We start from the raw sequence: 14,495 nt of genomic DNA on the forward strand, positions 1-14,495 counted from the left end.
ACTTGATGGAGAGTTTAGTTGAGTAGAAAAACTCTAGGTTGGAAGTGGTTGCCCTTCTCTATAGCCTCCTCACTTCCATTGTTGTCAGGAGGTCTACTGTCATTTTGATTCCTTTATATGAAACCCACTTCTTTTATTTTATTTTTTTTCCTGCGGTACGCGGGCCTCTCACTGCTGTGGCCTCTCCCGTTGCGGAGCACAGGCTCCGGACGCACAGGCTCAGCGGCCATGGCTCACGGGCCCAGCTGCTCAGCGGCATGTGGGATCCTCCCGGACCAGGGCACGAACCCCTGTCCCCTGCATCGGCAGGCGGACTCTCAACCACTGCACCACCAGGGAAGCCCCGAAACCCGCTTCTTTTCTCTGGAACCGTGTAAGATACTTTCTTTGTCCCTAACACACTGAAATTTCATCATGGTATACCTTTCTGTGTTTTGGTTTTTATAATTCATTGGTTGTTCTGGGCATTCAGTTAGCTCTTTCAGTGTGGAGACTCATGTCTTTAAGACTGGGGAAATTTCCTTGAATGATGCTTTTGATTATTTTTAACCTCCCTTTTCTCTATTCTGTTTCTAGAACTCCTGTAATTTGGAGGTTAGCACTAATGAATACATCTTCTAATTTTCTTTTTTTCTTCTCTCCTAACTTTCCCCTCTACTTTCTGAGTAATTTCCTCAACTTATTTTTCAATCATCATAAGAAAATTTAAAAATTTTTCTTCTATCACATTTAATTTTCATAATTTCTTTTTTTCTCTGAGAATTCCTTTTTTTATAGAGGCCATTCTTATCTTTTAGATGCAATATCACATCTTTCTAAGAATATGAGTTTTCTTCTCCTCACATAGTCTGTTTTCTCCAAGATGTTTTTGTCTTCTGTTTGTTTGTTGGGCCTTTGCTTTTTGTGTTAAAAGTTTCTTCAAATATCTAGTGCTTCTTGGCTGACTGCTTAGGACTGAATATTGAAAGGCTCCATGGGGTGCTTATCTGTGCATGGGTAGGGCTTGTCAACTGTAGGGTGATCTGGCTGGGACATTCCTTTGGGAAAGTCTTGATGTCATCTGATAACATTTCTCAGAAAAACTTTATCATGGTCTCCTGCCTGGAGAGTATAAGCCTGGCTTTCAACATTTAGGGGAAGAAGGCTGGTGGTCTCAACATTCAGTCTGTAAACTTGCACTTAATTCCTGTGTGTTCATGTAATGCTAATAGTGCGTGATACCCCCAGTCTAGAAACTGTTTTATCTCCCCTCCTCTAGAAAGGTCTGGTCTTTGCTAGGGATGGGAACATGCAGTAGGGGAAAGGATCTGGGGCTTACTGCTTTTTGAGCAAACTTTTAATCTCCTTGTTTTCCGCGCTAACTTTGTCCCTCTCCCTTCTGGAATTATCTTATATCGCTAATTCCTGAGTCTTTGAGGGTTCTGAGATATGATTTGGAGTTTTTGTATGTGAGTTAGGATTTAACTTTCTCAGCCCTGCTTAGACAGTTTCCACTTATTAATACGGCATTTATTAACTGTGCGTTCTAGCCTCCAGATTTTTGTTGCCGTTGTCTCCATTCCCATGTCTTTGTGGGTTTATACTTTTGTTTGTTTATTTGTTTCCTTTAGTCTTTGTTTTAATGGGATTTCAGGAGGAATGAAGTTACGGAGCGTGTTTAATCTGCCATCTTTAACCAGAAGTTCAAGCCCATGCTTGGATATGATCTCCACTGTTCTATACTGCCTGCCAAGACACAGCCATAATGATGCTGATGATGGTGATGATGATAAAACAATTGCTGAGCTTTTATGATCTGTCAGATACTATTTTAAGCATATGAACACTAACCATACACTAGCTGGGTCACTGTGAAAGCTTGGTGTCCCCTTAATTTTGGTTTCACCCCTACCAGCTATTTAAGTAACTTCTCTCTGCCTCAGTGTCCACATCTGTAAAATGTAGCTACTAAATTATACCTATCTGCCTTTCAGGGCTACTGTGAAGATTATGTAATATAAGGCATGTAAAATTCTCAGCACAGTGTCTGGCAAATAGTAAGCATTCAGAAAAACAAAAAATGCTTAGAATAGAGGAAACAGAAAGACCCTTCCCAGAAGTCATGTGTGTGTGTGTGTGTGTGTCCAGGGGTGAGTGTGACTTTGGTAACGCTCTCAGGGAGACAGACCCAGGGTGGGGGAGGAAGCTGACGTTCTGAGGCCCCAGGGACCACCCTGAGATGCCCAAGTCTCCACGTGTGTCCCTCACCCCCGTGATTTGACATTTCTCTGTCTCTCTGGCTCTGCCTTGCTTCCTCACCATACTTCTCTCCATGTCCCAACCCCTCTGTTAATATCTTACTGTGTCTATGTGTATTTGCTCATTTAACCCACGTGGAAACCCTATAAGGAGAGCATTTCTATCTTCCTTTGCAAATAAGGAAGTTGAGGCAGAGAGGAACCACGCCCAGGGTCACACAATACATGGAACCCAGGGCCTGTGCTCTTCACCCAGTCTGCCCTTAATTTTCCCCAGTGTCTCCCTTGTCTGTCTTTTGGATCATCCTCTCTTCTGCCCCCAAACCTAGTGACTTTTTTGTTTTCATTCTCATTAGACTTTTTTCTTCTTCATGAGCCCTTCTCATGCACACACCTCCTGTCTCATCATTTTGCCTGGTTTCTTGCTCCCAGTGGGGTTTTCCAACATGTCTTGGGCTCAGAAGCCTAATATGTAGAAGTGGGGCTCAGCAGGGCTTCAGGAAGTCCCCCTCAGAGTACAGTCCGAAAACCACTGTCCTGGAGCTGCAGTCTCACCCCTCCCTTACAGAGCAGACAGTCAAGAAGCCCCCTGCTCCGGGTCACTCAGTGGGTACATGGCAGAGCCCTGGTCTCCTGCTACTTCCCCATCCTGTTTCCACCACCAACACTCCTGACTCTGCCACATCAGCTACAATCAGGTTTGACGTCTGCTTGCCTTGTCTTGTCGTGGGTACCCACACGTGCTTGAAGACCACTGCCGTTCTCCTGTGGTCTTGTCTCCCACCACCTGGCGAGCGAGAAACTGATCTCTGCGGGGAGACCCGTTGCGGCAGACCATCACCCTCCTCTTTGGGGGTGATTGGTCTATGGGACCAGCCAGAATCCCTGCCTTCGCTCCCAGGAAACACCTTCTCCTGGTCTGAGCGCCCCACCGGTCTCCTCTCCCCAGCTACCCCCTGTCCTTTAGCAGATCTTGTTAATTCCCTTCACTGGCTATAGGGATGAGGCACAGAGGGGCAGGGGAAAGGGATCTGACACTCAGCTCTACTTAGCTCTTAGCTTTCTACACATGACTTCATTTATCCCTCACTCTGATCCCCGTTTTATATTATGAGAAACCAAAGCCCAGAAAGGCTTGTGAAGAAAATGCTCCTAAGTTCTGCCAGGTCATACAGCCAGAAAATGCTGGAACTGGAATTGCTCTCATCCCTATTTCAGAACAAGTGAGACTGGATAAAGAGGATCCCAGGAGTGAGCAGGAGGGAAGCTTCTGATGAGGATGCTCAGAGGGTACCTGGAAAAAGTGGAATGGTGAAGAAGGTCATGGAATCAGACCATATTAGGCTGGATGGACATTGTAAGTCTGAGTGCTGTGGATTGTGGGGAAAGTGCTGGGAATTGTAGGGAGATGCTCAGGCATTGGGATCAGTGCTGGGGGCTTCTACTGACATAATTACCTGAGCACCTAATGCCTAGCAGGGCCCCCAGATCTCTTTGCTGTCCTTGGGTGCTGGGCAGAGGCTCTGGAGCTAGGACATATAATGGGCAACCCTGGCAGCTGAGGGCTCAGTGTCAGCGGAACCCAGGAGCAAGGAAGCGGGTGGGCTCCCCAGGTGGGCTGGGGCCTCCACAGAGTAGACAGCTGTGGCCTCCAAAAGGCAGCCGCTCCAAAGGCTGCATTGTTCTCTTTTTCTTCCTCTGGGACTCCAGGATCAGGATGAGGGAAAGGGGCATTTGGGCAGGAACCTGGTTTACATTTCAGGTAGAGAGTCTAATTGATTCGGACCGGAGCCTCTTCACTTTTCATTACCCCCAGGAGCCACTGAGTTCCTTTTATGTTCCAGAAGACCCAGACCTCTCCCTCACCAGTAAGACTCTGGGTTAACCCATTCCTGGCCCTCAGATGTATGTGTCCCCAGGCCAGTGTTTGCTGGCAGAGGAGGGGGTGGTGGGGAGGAGTCCCCGGCATCAGCAAGTTACAGAATCAACACCATTCCATTCCTATACTTTAGGCTCTCTCCTTCCTCATGGGCACATCCCTGCTGCCTTCTGGCCTGGATTCCCCTTGATTCCCACCACCTCCATCCCTTGCTCCTAGACTGGACAGGTGCTTAAAGAAGGCCACCTCCTGGGCAGTTTGAAGGTCAGGGCTCTTATTTTCCTGTGTGTGATTTTGTGCAGGGTCGTTTAATTTTTTTGTCCTGCATGTTCCTTATCTGCAGACTATGAGCATTGGGCCTTTTCCTTTCTGTGTATATTCACTTTTTTTTTTAATACAAAAGCAATATATGCCTCAGGTAAAAAAATTTTTTTAAATATGTACATATATAGAGGTCATCCTATTAACAGTTTGGCGTAAAGTTTTTCGAACTTTTTATTTATTTATTTTTTAATTTTTATAGGAGTATAGTAGATCTACAATGTTGTGTGAGTTTCTGCTGTACATCAAAGTGAAATCAGATATACATATACATACCTCCACTCTTTTTTAGATTATTTTCCTGTATAGGTCATTAAAGAGTATTGAGTAGAGTTCCCTGTGCTATACAGTAGGTCCTTATTAGTTATCTATTATATATATATTGGTGTGTATATGTCAATCCCAATCTCCCAATTTATCTCTCCCCTTACCTTTCAAGCTTTTAAAAAGTGAACTTTAAATACTTAAATATACATAGATATATAGGGTTTTATTTTGCTTTGTTTTACATAAATAATACTATACAGACTGCTCTGAAACATGTTTTACTTAATATATTAAGGATATTTTCCATCTAAAGATATACAGTTCTTCAATCTTTTTAACAGCTGCATAGGATTCCATAAAAGGTGCCATAATTTACTCACCTGTTTCCCTATCGATAAACAACAGAATGTGTCTAAACGCTGTAATGAACTTGCTTTGCAGTAGACTCAGTGTGGGGTGATTGCCTAGCTCGGGGTTCAAATGGAGGCCACGTATGAGATCACCCTCTGTCTTGGGGAGCCGTTTCCTCCTTCTGCATCCTTTAACCTGTAGTCCAAATATGCACAGGGTCATGCTGTTTCCAGGGCCACCATCATGGGTCCTAGGGTGGTGAGCGCCCCTCAAGCTGGACCAATGTGGAGTCCGTTCCCAGGATCCTTCACACCAACCTGATCCAGGAGAGAGAAGCCCTGTTTTCTTTCTGGTTAGGAAGCTGGGATGACAAAAAAAAAAACCAGGAGCTGCCAGAAGGTCTGAGTGAATAAAGCCACCACACAGAACAGTAGAAATTAGGGATACATCCTTTCTTTTTAATCAAAGGTCTAGATCATTTCTGAGGTCCCTCAGCCCCTCCCATTCTGTGCCTCTGAGAGGGGGGCTTTGGAGGGGATGCCAGAGCTCCTCCCGGGCTTCCTTTCTGCTCCATCAAAGTCTCCTTGCTGTGACCCCTAGCTGGGAGCCCCCGAAGCCTTGGTAGGCCAGGGGTGTGCCTGGGAAAGCCCTCTCCTCTGTCCTTGTCTCTTGGGTCTTCCCACTGTAGTCTCCAGTGTCTGCTCACTGGAATGACATCTGTAACACAAGAACTGACTCTTTTGCGAGGCGTCGTCTGAAAACTATCACCGGTTGCTTACATCTCAGTGTGGCTTTCAGATCTTTTCATAAGAGCAAGTAGAAGGCAGGAATATCAAGAGAACACCAGGTATATTCAATCAGTCGACGAACATTTACTAAGTGCCCCCCGTACTCCGGGCACTGGGGATAGAAAGCTTCCGAGCTCCTGGTCCCCACAGGGTGGGCTACTTTAGCTCCTGGCTCCCTGACATCTTCTCCATCTCCACTCCTGCCAACATCTGAGGCAACTGGAACATCCATGTGAACATGCGATCTGATAGCCTTAAACCTCTTGCTCCCAGAAGCTTCTGCTTCCTCCGCTCCTCCTTCCCTTCCAGCACAGGGTTCTTCTGAGGATCAAATGATCTAGTGGGCACACGTGTGCTCTGTGAACGGTAAGGCACTGCACTGCTAACGCCAGGAAAGGAGGAAGCGCAGGGAGCGTGGAGGAGGTGGGAGGGGAGGGGCAGTGGATAACTGAGAGGGCAGAGACGGGCAGCCCCAGCGGACCCCACACTGGTAGAACTGGGCTGGGGAGGGGAGGTGACAGCTTCGGAATGCAGAAAGCATTCAGCCGTCATCCCAGGAGGCAGACCCACCAATCCCAGCATTATCCATCTCCCTGGAGGGGGTGGCCTCAGGAGGTTTCTGTGACCCATCTCCAGCGGCAGCTGCCGATACCTGGCAGCCTCTCCCATGGGACATCCGTCTGCCTGTCTATGCACCCATCTCTCCCAACCCTGAGGAGCAGGCAGGAGGCTCAGCCGAACTCCCTTCCCTCCCTCTGCCTGTTTCTCAAATTTCCCGAGATGGACAGAGATGGACAAGGGGACGCCTGCAACTGGGAGAGCATCATTGGGGGTGCGGTGTATGGATTTGGACTTCCTACTCCCCACCCCACGACCACCGCAAGGGCCACAGCAGGGCAGGTGGGGCCAGACGGCTTGGGGATGCGCGGCTCCCCCAAGGCAGGGCTGGGATATCAAAGCTGGAAGCGCAGGGGCATGTCAGCCAGCTTTGTGAGCCCGCTCCCATCACGGCATGAAAGGCTGGCTGTACAAACCGCATTCGCTGCGCTCCCAACCTGCATTCCCGATTGGTCACAGCCTGGCCCCAGCTGCATTCCTGGGACAGAGAAGGCAGAGGGGCCTGGCCTCTTTGTTCTTCCCAGTCAGGACTGGAACCATGACAGGCTGATCGCATTACCCAGCTGAGGTCAGCCTGGCAAGAGTGACCCCTTCCTGCTCCTCCCCCACCTCACCAAGACAGAAGCGCCCGCCCTGCACCGCCGAGCTCCCTTACCTGGATCCTTATAACAGGCTCCAGTGGGTCTTAGCTGAGGAAGGAAAATCTCCCAAACCACAGCTCTGGTGTCTCCGTCGAGTCGAGGTCAGATGCTGGGAGCAGTGCCCAGACCCTCATTCCAGGCCTTGTCCAATTTCAGGCCATCTCCAAGGGCTGCAGCTGCTCTGGGTGGGCCCAACTGCCCTGTTTGTCGTTGGACCTCTCAGAACCCACATGTACCTAAGTGGCATTTAAGACCTGGACTCAGTATCAGAACAAACCCAAGTTTCAGAGTTATAGATTAGAAGCTATTCTGTCATAAGCCCCATTTGAACCACTGCCCACTTTGCCTGGGTAAAGCCTTACACCTCCTCTCCTGTCCTATGCCTGGCTACAAACACACAAGCTTTGACATCTGGCTTGCCTGGTGTGACATCCTGGCTCTGCCAGTTAGTTGCTGTGTGACCTCGGATGATTTACTTACCTTCTCTGGGTCTCAGTTTCCTCCTTTGTAAAACTAGATAACTGTGAAGATGTAAAAAGATGCCGTATGGTAGGATTCTAGCATGCTGTAGACACATGACCAATGTTACTTTTCCTGCTCTCTTCCTTCTCTCTGGAATGCATGGCCTCAAGCGGAGTCTTCACAAAGTAGCTAATACCCTTTCTTCCTTTCTCTGAATTCCTAAAGCCCCAAGGGTGAGGGCCACGCTCTCTGGAGATGGCTAGACACAACTTACCCTGCGTTGTTCTGAATAGTTTTCTATGTCAGTCTGTGTCTCCCCAGCAAGCTTGTTGGCATTCCAGGAAAGACCTTTTACTTTGTTATTCGTTTAACAAATATGCATTGGACAGAACTGCACAGGCCACTGGGGATTCAGCAGTGGGGAAGGCAGTCAAGTTTCCTGCTCTCATGAAGCTCCTGGTGGAGCGGACAGCCAGGCAGCAATCCATCACACGAGGAGTTGTAATAAGTTTTCACCGGATGCAGTGGGTGCAGTGATGGGAAAGTATAGGCCATCGTGAGAACGCAACAGGGAACTCTGGGGTTTTGGGAAGCCTCCTCTGAGTAAATGACATTTAAGCTGAGATCTGAAACATGACAGGGACAAGTGGGAGGAAAACAGTCCGGGTTGAGGAAACAAGGGCAGCTGTGAGACGGTAGGGGACTTTGCAGCCCCATAAGCAACCTGGATTGTGTTCTAAGTGAAATTAGAAGCCGTGGTGAGGTTTTGAGTAGAGGAATGGCATAATCCAGTGTCACTGGGTAGAGAAAAGAAAGGAGGTGGGGTGGAGGGTGGTGGCCAGAATGGAAAAGGGTGGGATTTGATAGGCTCCTGGAGCAGCAGTCTAGGCTGGAGGTGCAATATCTTTTCTAATCTTCACAGTTACCCTAGTTTTACAAATGAAGAGGCTCAGAGAAGTTAAGTAAGTCATCCAAAGTCACACAGCAAATAGGTGGTGGAGCCAGAATTCAAACAAGGCAGGCCAGATGTCAAAGCTTGTGTTTTTGTAACCAGGAGTAGGACAGAAGGGGAAATGGTAAGACTTCACTCCCAGGCAAAGTGGGCAGTAGTTTAAGAGGGAGGACTGGTGGCCTGGCTTGATAGGGACAGTGGAGGTAGAAAGAGGCAGGCAGGCCCATAGAGACTACTCCAGGAAGCCCCGTTTATAACTGAGGGCCTGGTGGGCCTGGGAGGACCATGCATTGTCCTGTTGTGAGTTACACAGGCTATGTGAACACCCTTGGAATGGCCCACCCATCATGACTGATGGGGTATTTTCAGAGATTTTTCATCACCAAGGACTCCTTTTATGGTTCCCGCTCTCACCCCATGAACTGTTTTGAAGGATTTTTGTCCACTAAACAAACTGAATTCATTAAATTACTAATTTGCTTTACTGCCTTGTGTTCTAATAAGCAGGCCTACATAACTGTTGATCCAAGCTTCTGATTGCTGGACATAACTACTGTTGGCACATCGAGATGATGCAATTTCAGCCAAAGTAAAGAAATGTGATGTCTTAGTTAGTCTGAGCAACAATTTTATTCATTTTTCCCAATGAATTTTATTGAGCACATATGAATAAACCATAGCCCTTGCCCTCAGGGAGATTTAAGTCTTGCAGGTGATACAGAAAAGGAAAAAGCCAATTATGATAAAGTATGACAATGTTATGTTCTAGGTAAGCACAGGGTTGGATGGGAGATTCAGGAGACACCGAACGCAGCCTTGGGAGGTTTTAAGGCCTGAATGTTTGTGTCCCCAGATGCATATGTTGAAGCCCTACACATACACCCCACCATGTGGAGGTATTTGGAGGTCATGAGGGTTGGATGAGGTCATGAGGGTGGGGCCCCCATGATGGGATCAGTGCGCTTATAAGAAGAGACAAAGAGAGCTCTCTCTCCACCTGCACTGGAGAAAGCCCATGTGAGGACATAGCGTGAAGGTGGCCATCAACAAGCCAGGAGGAAAGCCCTCATCGGGGACCAAATTGACCAGCACCTTGATCTTGGACTTCCAGCCTCCAGACGGTGAGAAATAAGTTTCTATTGATTAAGCAGCCCAGTCTATGGTATTTGATTATGGCAGCCGAGAAGACTAACACAGGAGGTAAGGTGGATAATTTCCTTTGTCCCTCCAAATCCACTCTACTCCTGGGTCACCCTGCCCCAGGCCTCAAGGCCTGACTTAGGACTCTATCAGAGGGATTCCTCTGCCGTCCAGCTTCCAGGTGGGTTTTGCCAATGGGAGGCCCTGCCTGAGGAGGGTGTCAGTTCCCTCTCTGATCAGCCACCATGGATCCTCTCCTGAAGGCCACAGAACTTGCCAGGCAGCCCCTTCTATCACTGCCAGTCTCGCAGGGGTCCAGTCACTGCCCCTTTCCCTTGTCCCTTTGGGCCTCAGGTGGCTGAGGGCTCAAGATGCTGTTGTTAGTATCCATTAATACTGCCAAGAGCTTTCTTTTTTTAACATATACATGTATCTATTCCTTTACAAATTCTTTTCCCATTTAGGTAATTACAGAATATTGAGCAGCATTCCCTGTGTTATACAGTAGGTCTTTGTTGGTTACCTATTTTAAATATAGCAGTGTGTACATGTCAATCCCAAACTCCCAATCTATCCATCCCCCCAACCCGTCCCCCCTGGTAACCATAAGTTTTTTCTCTATGTCCGTGAGTCTGTTTCTGGTTTGTAAATAAGTTCATTTGTATCGTGTTTTTTTTTTTTTTTTGATTCCACATATAAGCGATATCATATTATATCTGCCAATAGCTTTTTCAATAATCCCTTCTTAAACTCTCAATTACCCGGTTGCAATGAGCCATCTGTTCCTGCTGGGAACCTGACATGTAAAATGTCAGGAAAGCTTCCCAGAGGAATGAAGTTTAAGCTGGTATCTGAAGGGTGAGCAGGAGTCAATCTTATAGAAAATATATGATTTCTATGAGATGTTTCCATAAACACTAAAATAACTCCCCAACCTCCAAACCTGCCTCCAGGGACACCTGGGCACTTGGCGTGACCGGGTCGGGAATCCCTGGCCTGGAACCTAAAGAGGCTGCACAGACCCCAGGGCGGGTAACGTGGGAAGAGAAAAGTTGGGGGCTACACCCAGCGGGAGTGGTACTGTGTCCCTCCCCTCGGGGGCTCTCCTGGGACTCCTGTCCTCTAAAAGAGCTGCTGGGATGCTGGTGGAAATGATGCCTTGGGAAGGGACACCCCCCCACCAACCCCCCCATCCCCTCCGTGGTCCATCAGGCTGAGGGGGTCGGCTGCCGGAAAGATCAGGTTTCAGGACAAACAGGCCTGCTTCCTCCTGCCTGGCAATCGTGGGTGTCAAGACACCTGCCCAGGGCCCACCCCATCCCAACCCTTCTGGCCCTGTTGTGGGTCTGTCCCGCTCCTCCCTCCCTGCCCCCCAGCCCCGAATCCATTCCCTCTCCCACTCCCTGTCACCTCCAGTTCCACAATTCCTGTTCATGCTCTTCAGAATTGGGTCTTCCCACCAGCTTAATTCAGCACCTGCTCATGCCTTCCCCCTCCCCCAGCTTCCGTCTGAGATGTCACGCTGACCTCACCTCATGTGTCTTTGTGGAGAACACATGGCTTACTCCTGCCCCTGGGCTTTGCCAGGTCCTGTCCTCCACCTCCTGATTCGGGCCACCTCTGGAGGTCAGCCGTCTCCCCTGCCTTGAGGAGGCCCACAGCCTCCAGACCATCAGTTGCCATCTGCACCCTTGGATGAGGAGTTTAAGGCTACCTCATACTATTATTTAAATAATAACACAGCTACTATTTATTTCTGCACGTGGCACTTTGTGATGAGCCACGCTCCAAAATCACCCCATCAGGCAGGTGTGGTCATTGCAGCAGCTGAGAACTTGGGTAACTTTCCAGGCTGGGAAGCAGTAGAGGAAAGACTCAAACCCACATTCCTCTGTCTTAAAGCCCTGGATCTTGCCACTCTCCGCATCGCCTTGCCATGTCTCCCCAGCAGAGTGTAGTTCTCTGTGGATAGAGACCGTACCATGCAGTGCTCCTGTATCCCATGCCCTGGCAGCCCTGGGCACAAACCATGCCCGCCGCTGAGCAAGTACGACGACCATTTGCTACTTAAGGCCCATCATGCCAGTGCTCTGCTCAGAAACCTCTACAGTCTTCCCGCCTCACCCAGGATACAAACCACAGTCTCTTGGATGGCCTGCAAGGCCCTATGTGATCTGCTGCACACACGCGCCCACACACACTCACACACACACACACACACACACACACATACACTCTGCCCCTTACCTACTCAGGCTCCTTGCCCTTCCTCAATGTTCCAAACATGGCCCAGAGTCCCTCCATGAGCAGCTGGCAGAGCCAGCCCCAGGACTCCTGGCTCCATCACCGTGGTAGGCTGCCTCCCAACTGCCCCATCGCAGCCTTATTGGCTGCCAGAGCTGATGGAGCTGCACCATGTCCCTGGCAGCTCGGTTTCCCACTCAGCACTCCGGGGCCTTCGGGCCCTCCTACTCCTGCTGCTGGAGCTGTGAAGGCCTCCAGTCTGGCGCCTGCCTCTTTCTGGTACTATGCCACCCCTCCCCTCCTTCCTCCCCGACCCCCAAATACCCGGTGCCCTAACCTCCAGCGGCACACGCCACCCCAGCGTGCACCAGGACCACCCCCCCTGCCGGGCTTTGCTGGCTCTGTGCCCTCTGCCCAAACGGTCCTCCCGATTCTGGCCTATCCAAACCCTCAGGGTCCTGTTCAAATCATTCCTCATCGCTGAGCTTTCCCAGTCTTCCCTCAGGCCCTTTAGACTCAAATAGCAACGTCTCTTCCCTCTGCTGGTCCCCAGGGTGTTGGGATTATCTGTCTCCGCCACCGAGGCCCCTGTGCACTTTCTTACATACATGTCAGTCTCCACCTGTGCACCTGAGAGCCTACAAGGCAGAGCAAGGCCCTTGAACGTGCTGTGCTGGCGCCCAATTCCTACACATGGATTTTAAAGAATTACATTGAGTTCTCTGAGGGGAAACTGAGGTCAAGAAGGGGAAGGAGTTGATCCTGGCTATGAAGCAAAGTCCCCTGGTGGTCTATCCCCACCAGGGCTGCCAGGAACACACAGGACTCTGGGAAGTTGCAATTTCTAAGGAACAGAAATATAAATGTGTAGTACAGGTGTGGTGAGCAGAACTTTAAGATGGCCCCATGACTTTGTCTCTTGGTGTCTCTCGTGGGATTATGCTGTGCTGTGCTGTAAAAGAGAGATTACCTAGACCATCCCAAAATAATCATTATGGGCCCTTTAAAAGCAAAGGATTTTCTCCAGCTGGTGACAGAAGGGAAGTCATAGATTTGAAGCATGAGGAGTCCATAATCATGTGCTGGCTTGAAGATGGCAGGGACACATGACAAGGAACGTGGATGGCCCCTAGGAGCCATCCTGGTCTGGGAGGATCCCACATGACGCGGAGCAACTGGGTCCGTGAGCCACAACTACTGAGCCTTCGTGTCTGGAGCCTGTGCTCCACAACGGGAGAGGCCGTGATAGTGAGAGGCCCGCGCACAGCGATGAAGAGTGGCCCCCGGGCTTCCCTGGTGGCGCAGTGGTTGAGAGCCCGCCTGCCGATGCAGGGGACGCGGGTTTGTGCCCTGGTCCGGGAAGATCCCACGTGCTGCGGAGCGGCTGGGCCCGTGAGCCATGGCCGTTGAGCCTGTGCGTCCGGAGCCTGTGCTCCGCAACGGGAGAGGCCACAGCAGTGAGAGGCCCACGTACCACAAAAAAAAAAAAAAAAGAGTGGCCATCGCTTGCCACAACTAGAGAAAGCCCTCGCACAGAAACGAAGACTCAACACAGCAAAAAAAAAAAAAAAAAAAAATTAATTAATTAATTAATAAACTCCTACCCCCAACATCTTAAAAAAAAAAAAAGAATATCAGTGTTATATATACAATGGAATATTACTCAGCTATAAAAAGGAACAAAAGTGGGTCATTTGTAGAGGCGTGGATGGACCTAGAGACTGTCACACAGAGTGAAGTAAGTCAGAAAGAGAAAAACAAATATCATATATTAACACATATATGTGGAATCTAGAAAAATGGTACAGATGATCTTATTTGCAAGGCAGAAATAGAGACACAGATGTAGAGAACAAACATATGGATACCAAGGGGGAAAGGGGCAGGTGAGATGAATTGGGAGATTGATATTGACATATATACACTATTGATACTATGTATAAAATAGATAACTAATGAGAACCTACTGTACAGCACAGAGAACTCTACTCAGTGCTCTGTGGTGACCTAAATGGGAAGGAGATCCAAAAAAGAGGGGATACATGTATATGTATAGCTGATTCACTTTGTGGTACAGCAGAAACTAATGCAATATTGTAAAGCAATTATACTCCAATAAAAAATTGATTAAAAAAAAACAAAGTAGCCATAGACAATACATACATGAATGGACAAGGCCGTGGTCCAATAAAACTTTACAAAGACAAAAAAAAAAAAAAGAATATCACTGTTATCAGTACCCATAACTTTGCCACCAGTAGAAATCACACAGCAGTTTTCACCGATATCACAAAATATTTTTGCATCCATCGCTATTTTGAAATTATGATAGTTATTAGATCTTATTATTTAATGTGTTAATAAAAAGCACATATATTACTATATCACACATTTTTTATGTTTTGATAACTATATTTCAATGTAATTGGTTTCCTTTGTGAATCTATTATATTGTTTATAAAAACATTATTCTGAGAGGGGTCTCCCACGCTTTAACAGACTGTGCCCAGGGCACAAAAAGGTCAGACCCTGGTAGAAGCAATGTGGTATAATGGAAAAGATGTCAGGATATCAGAGAGCCTGGGTTCAAATCCC

Source organism: Mesoplodon mirus (assembly GCF_964341445.2).
Source record: "Mesoplodon mirus genome assembly, chromosome: 7".
Taxonomy (NCBI): Eukaryota; Metazoa; Chordata; class Mammalia; order Artiodactyla; family Ziphiidae; genus Mesoplodon; species Mesoplodon mirus.